This window comes from Micromys minutus (genome assembly GCF_963924665.1).
Source record: "Micromys minutus genome assembly, chromosome: 14".
Taxonomy (NCBI): domain Eukaryota; kingdom Metazoa; phylum Chordata; class Mammalia; order Rodentia; family Muridae; genus Micromys; species Micromys minutus.
Genome location: NC_137983.1, coordinates 11,413,186 through 11,420,026, shown reverse-complemented (window position 1 = coordinate 11,420,026; position 6,841 = coordinate 11,413,186). Strand labels below are relative to the sequence as shown.

Sequence of the window (6,841 nt, the reverse complement as noted above, 5' to 3'; positions counted from 1 at the left end):
TACTGTGAAGGCTTGATGACTCAGTGTAAGAAAATTTCAGGTCAGGGAGGCCAGAGAAAATGGATAGTTGGGTGGGTGAGGGAGGGAGAACCCTCATAGAAGCAGGGGGAAGTGGCATGGGATAGGGGATTTCTGGAGGGGTAACCAGGGAAGGGGATAACATTTGAAATGTAACATGGAAACAGTCAAAGTTTTCTTGGTGTGTACAGATTAAACATAATGATTTTCAAATACTAAAAATTACCACAAGGCTATACTCTTAGCTCTTGAATTATTAATGATTTAAGGTCCAGGTGTACCACATTCTGAGAGGGTGCTATACACTTATTTTTTTTCCTATGAACGACTGAGGCTTTCACTTGTTGGCCTTTGTTTTTCTTGAGTTTCATATGGCCTGTGAGTTGTTTCTGGGATATTCAGAGTTTTCTGGAGCTAGTATCCAATTAACAGTGACTGCATATCATGTCTGTTCTTCTGTGACTGGGTTACCTCACTCAGGATGATATTCTTTAGACGCATTCATTTTCCTAGGAATTTCATAAAGTCATTGTTTCTAATAGCTGAGTAGTACTCCACTGTGAATATATACCACAATTTTTTTATCCATTCATCTACTGAAGGACATCAGGTTTCTTTCCAGCTTCTGGCTATTATAAATAGGTCTGCTATGAACATTGTGGTGCTTGTGTCCTTATCGTATGTTAGAGCATCTCTGGGGTATATGCCCAAAAGTGGGATAACTGGGTCTTCAGGTAGAACTATGTCCAATTTTCTGTTGAACCGCCAGGCCAGACTGATTTTCAAGTTATACAAGTTTACAACCCCACCAACAGTGGAGGAGTGTTCCTCTTTCTCTGCATCCTTGCCAGCACCTGCTCTCATCTGAGTTTTTGATCTTAGCCATTCTGACTGGTGAGAGGTGGAATCTCAGGATTGTTTTGATTTGCATTTCCCTGATGACTAGGGATGTCGAGCATTTTCTTAGATGCTTCTCAGCCATTCAATATTCCTCAAGTGAGAATTATTTGTTTAGCTCTGTACCCCATTTTTAATGGGATTGTTTGATTCTCTGGCATTTAACTTCTTGAGTTCTTTGTATATATTGGATATTAAACCTCTATCAGATGTGGAGTTGGTAAAGATCTTTTTCCAATCTGTTGTCTGCTATTTCGTTTTCTTGACAGTGTCCATAGCCTTAGAGAGACTTTGCAATCTTATTAAGTCCCATTTCTCAATCCATGGTCTTAGAGCACAAGCCATTGGTGTTCTGTTCAGGAAATTTTCTCCTGTGCCTATGTGTTCTAAGGTTTTCCACACTTTCTCTTCTAATAGTTTCATTGTACCTGGTATAATATGGAGATCTTTGATCCACTTGCACTTGAGCTTTGTACAAGGAGATAAGAAAGGGTCTATTTTCATTCTTCTGCATGCTAAGTGCCAGTTGGACCAACACCATTTGTTGAAGAAGCTGTACTTTTTTCATTGAATGTTTTCACCTCAGTTGTCAAAAAATCAATTGACAATATGTGTGAGGTTTCATTTCTGGACCTTCTATTCTGTTCCTTTTATCAATGTGCCTATCTCAATACCAGTACCATGCAGTTTTTAACACAATTGCCTTGCAATATAGCTTGAGGTCAGGGATAGTGATTCCGCAGATGTTTTCTTGTTGTTGAGGATGGATTTCGCTATTCTAGGTCTTTTGTTATTCCAGATGAAATTGCATATGGCGCTTTCCAACTCAATGAAGAACTGGGTTGGAATTTTGATGGGGATTGCATTGAATCTCTAGATTGTTTTTGGTAAGATGGCCATTTTTACAATGTTGTTCCTTCTAATCCATGAGCATAGGAGATATTTTTATCTTCTGAGATCTTCTTCAATTTCTGGAGAAAGCTTCTACTTGCTAATTTAAAACTGTGTTTCTCATATGCAAGTGTGTGAGATCTAGCTATAGAGTATTTCTGGTGGCTAAGCAAGAGTAGTAATAAATATATTATGGACACAATATAGGGTCTCTTCAGCCAGCATAGAGAAGTATTCTACAAATGTCACTAGCAGAGAAGGTAAATCTTTCTTTGCCTACATTGTTTATATCATGTATTTTGTCACAGTAACAATAGCTAACTTATACATGGCATTGAAATACATTTTTGAAAGTGTATCCAGAAATGGTTGTGAAAGAAATAAACACCCTTCTTAAGGTTCCATTCATGCTGGGCTGTGACTGTGAAATTGATACAAGGTAGGATCATATGAGAAAAAGGACCTCAATTAAACAAAAGCTTCTATCAAATTGCTCTGTTCTGTTGGCCAAATTACTACTAGGCAGGAGCCTTTGGATCATATAAGAGAAACAAAGCCAAAGCGGAGGGGATTAAGCCAGTAAGAGGTCTTCCTGAATGAGCTGTGCTCCAGTTCTTACCTCTAAATCCCAGCCTTGCATTCTGTCTGCCTCTCTTCACGATGAATTATAACCTATAAGCTGATGGGAAACTTTTCTTCACCAAGTTGTTTCTCATTATGTTGTTTTGTCCTACCAAGAAAACACACCATAGGACAAAGTTTAAACAAATTTTGGAGAGCACATAAATGCCAAATTTGACAGTAATTTTAGGAACATTGCAGAGGTACTGAATCTCCATCCATATATACTTATATATAAATAATATATATAATAGGCTGAACTTCATATAAAGGAATATTTTTAATGTTATGTTTTCAGCAGAATAAACTAGTTGTTTAAAGATAATGGAACTTGCTTAAACATGTTTAGTAAAAATAAATTGCTAAAGTACTTTAATAAAAATGATCGCTCTCAACAGACAGAACATAAACGTTAACTGAGTTAACAACTGAAACAACAGATAACTGACAAACTAAACCACCACACTAAGATGTGACTCTCAGAGTGGGTACAAATCAGAACATGGGCCAATGAAGATGCTGGACATGACAAGCACTGAGTCATTGCTTGTGCAGATGCAAGACACTCACTTTTTATATTTACTTAGTTAAGATGAGGGCGTGGAAGTGTACGCAGGGCACACAGGCCACAGTGCACGTGTGGAAATCAGAGAACAGCTTACAGAAATTGGCTCATTCCTCCCACCATGTGAGTTCCTGGGATCTAACATAGGTCATAAGGTTTGGCAGCAAGCGTCTGTATATGCAAATCCATCTTTTAGCCCAGTTGATATATTTGAAAATCTAAACATTTGTCAAGTAATCTGGCAACCATTTTTTCTTGGTAATTAGACTTAAAAGCATGTCAATATAAAACCTACACATGTACATCTATAGCACTTCACTTATAATTGCCAAGATTGGCAGCAACGAAGATACTTTTTCCAAAGTATACAGACGATGCACAATCATGACGTGTTTTTATCTGTTTAAAAAATGTATGAAAGAGACAGGACAATATTATAGGTAAATTACACAGCCATGATATCAGTCTCAAAGGGAAGCATACTGCATGATACTCATTCTTCTGCCTTCACCTCTGTTGTTGAGTTAAATAACATGACCAAAAAGAAACTCAGGGGATTATTGGGTTTGCGTCAGCTCACAGGCCACAATTTATCACTGAGGAATGTCAGAGCAGAAATTCGAGGCAGATCCTGAAGTCTAAACCACGAGGAACATAGCTTCTGATGTTAGAGGTCCATGCTTACATCACTTTCTTTATGCAGTTCAGGGTTACCCTCCCAGAGAACACTACTTCCACAGTGGATTGGACCTTAATGTATCAACTAACCATCAAGACATGCCCACAGGCCAATTTGATCAAGGAAATCTACCAATGGAGATTCCCTTGTCAATGATTCTAGGCTATGTGAAGTTGACAGATAAAGCCAACGAGGCTTTACACACCATCAGAGATACTGAAGAAAATCAAAAGTATAAAGCCAGTCAAAGGCCAAGAGTCATCAACAAGGAGCAAGAGGAAGAAAAAAGATTCATGGAGCCAGAGCTTTTTTGAGCAATGAATTTCTTTCTTTCTTTTTTTTTTTTTTTTCTTTTTTTTTTTCTTCTTTTAGAAACTTTACTTTCCTTCCACCTTTTCCCCCTTTCCTCAGGTATCTGCTGAGCAGCTCAGGACCACTCAGTGGTGGCTCCAACCCACTCAGTGGCCTGCGCTGTAGGAGCTGTTGACCCGTCCTCAGTGGCTGGCTGCGCACTCCAGTCTGTGGGGAACGGCTGGATGGGCACATAGGGCACCTGCACACCCTCAGACCCGTCAGCCACCTCAGGCTGAGCAGCAGTGAACTCAGGAGCTGGTGCGGTTCATTCACCCTGGAATTCCTCCTTGGTCACAGCCTTTTCCGCAGCAGCCTGTTTCTCCTTCTCAATCTCCTCTGGGTCTCTGTAGAAGTAAAGATCAGGCATAACTTCCCATGGGAATTCACGGGAAATGGTACCTCGCATGCGGAGTACCTCCCGGGCCAACATCCACCACATCAGACCCACTGAGTGAGCTCCCTTGTTGTTGCACGGGATGGCAATGTCCACAGAGCGCAGGGGAGAGTCTGTGTTACACAGAGCAATGGTGGGCAGGTTGACATAAGAGGCCTCTGTGAGGGGCTGGTGGTCAGCACTGGGATCTGTCACCACTAGAAGCCGTGGCTCCCTGAAGGCTGCTTGGATCTGGTTAGTGAAGGTCCCAGGTGTGAAGCGGCCAGCAATTGGAGTGGCTCCTGTGGCAGCAGCAAACTTCAGCACAGCTTGCTGGCCAGTGTTCCTGGAAGAGATGACGCTGATGTCGGCGGGGTTCTCAACGGAAACAATCGCGCGAGCTGCAAGCAACAGCTTTTCCCGGGTCCTCTTCAGACTTATGATGTAGAAACCATCACTTTTCCTTTTGCAGATGTACTGCGCCATCTGAAAGTCAAGGTTGGTGCCACCTAAGTGGGTTCCTGCAGCAAGGAATTTGAGGACATCCTCCTCCTTCACCTGCAGGACGTCAAGGGCTCCGGACATTGTGTAAGTTTCCCTTTTAAGTTACGATGGAAACCACGAACAACGCCGTATGGACCCGTCCCCAGGTAGGGCAGAAAGAGAGCAGTGTATTTCACTGTGTGATACCAGGATGGTGGATACCAGATTTGTCATAGCAAATTTGTCAAAGATCTATGGGATATACAACAACTTCGAGCCCCAACATAAACTGTTGGCTCTGGGTAGGAATGATGCTTCATTACTGGTATTTAGTGTGCCTCTGTGATGCAGAATGTTGCCAATTGGGAAGGCAGTGGAGCTCCTACCATGAGTAACAAACCTACCACTCATGCAGGATTATGATGGGAGAAAGAGGTGATGGGTAGGAAGTCTGTGTTTTATGTTTGATTTCACCGTGAACCTGGAACCACTCTAAAAATAGATTTTATTCTTTTTTTCCCAACAGGCTATTCCAGAATTCACACTTATTCCAGGATAGCCTTCAACATTTCAAAGTGATCCTATTTCAGCTTTCTGAGTACTGGGGTTACAGGTTTTAGCTATCATTCCAGCTTAAATATTTAAAATAGAAATGGAAAGAAAAGGGTAAGATGGTAATACCTAAGGAAAAAAGAAGGCATCATGCTGTTAACTATAAGCAACACATTTAAAGAATAGACAAATATCTTAAGATATGAGAGGCATTATGTAATAACAGTCACATCTCTCTAGAAAGGCAAAAGAATCTTTAATATATGAACACAACAAAAGATAGTATCAAGATAGCTGAATCTGAAAGCATTTTCACGTAACAATCAAAACACCCTTCTCGAACCAGAGTGTTGAGAACCACCACACAAACTGCAGAGATAAGTTTTTTTTCCACATTTTTCCTTAAAAGGCTGCTTTGTCGAGCTCAGTCTCCTTCCTTCTGCCCTGTCATATTAAAATGCCCCAAAGAGTTCATGATTAATATGTCCTGTCCAAAGATATAATAAAAGCTATGATATTTAGAGCCTTTTCCCTTTCCAGCTCTCCCTGCTGTGTGGGAAGGCTTCAGGAGGAAAGGATTGCCAGTTCTCTCTCTCTCTCTCTCTCTCTCTCTCTCTCTCTCTCTCTCTCTCTCTCTCTCTCTCTCTCTCTCTCTCTAGTACTTATGTGACTGAAGTAAATTACAGGCTGAAAAGAGACAAAACATTTCTCTGACTGGGTCATCTACATCTTACTTGTTACTTTCCTGACGTTACAATGTGAGAAATGTCTCAGTAGAGTTGAACATTTGACCATATTCCCATATTCCACCCAAGTCAAGACCTGTGTGTCACTGTTTCTAGATACTAGAAGTGATGACTATTATATATAATCCTTCATCTTTCTTCAGGCCATCATCCACAAGCCTACAAAGACTAAAATTTAAATTGTTAGAAGTGTTCTCTATGGTAATGCCAACTTTCGTTGAGTGAGAGAGAGATGCTGTGCTGTAACTTGGGACACAGTGATTAGACATGAATACCATCTCTACCCTGTCACTGTGCAGCTCAGTCTATTTACTGTTGGAGCTCACTGGGGATGGTCAGCTAAGACTGCAAAGGCAGTTGCTAGAAAAATCATTACTATTCTTCCTCAGGGGTCTACTCCTCAGAGGATATGGAACTTATAGTCTTGAAGCTTTAGCACAAACATAAACATAAAATTATCATTATAATAGGCCATTTACATAATGCAATTATGATCATGTTTGCCCCCCTGCCTCGAATCTTTAAATAGCTTCTCATTGGTGTTAATGTGATGTCTCCTTTTATTAAGTGACATATCTGGTTCTTCATCACCTGATTCTCTCATCTCAATTTTGCCTCCCTTGTCCTCACACCAGGGCTCTACAATCTAATTTGCATCAGAC

At 40.7% G+C, this 6,841-nt stretch overlaps 1 pseudogene across 1 annotated transcript; it reads right to left on the bottom strand.

Annotated features, from left to right (window-relative positions):
• Positions 1-4,098: 4,098 nt before the first annotated feature.
• LOC308429541 (small ribosomal subunit protein uS2-like) lies at positions 4,099-4,983 on the bottom strand (annotated as a pseudogene). Its single transcript has one exon. The product of its transcript is annotated as a small ribosomal subunit protein uS2-like (transcript).
• Between the last annotated feature and the right edge of the window lie 1,858 nt (positions 4,984-6,841).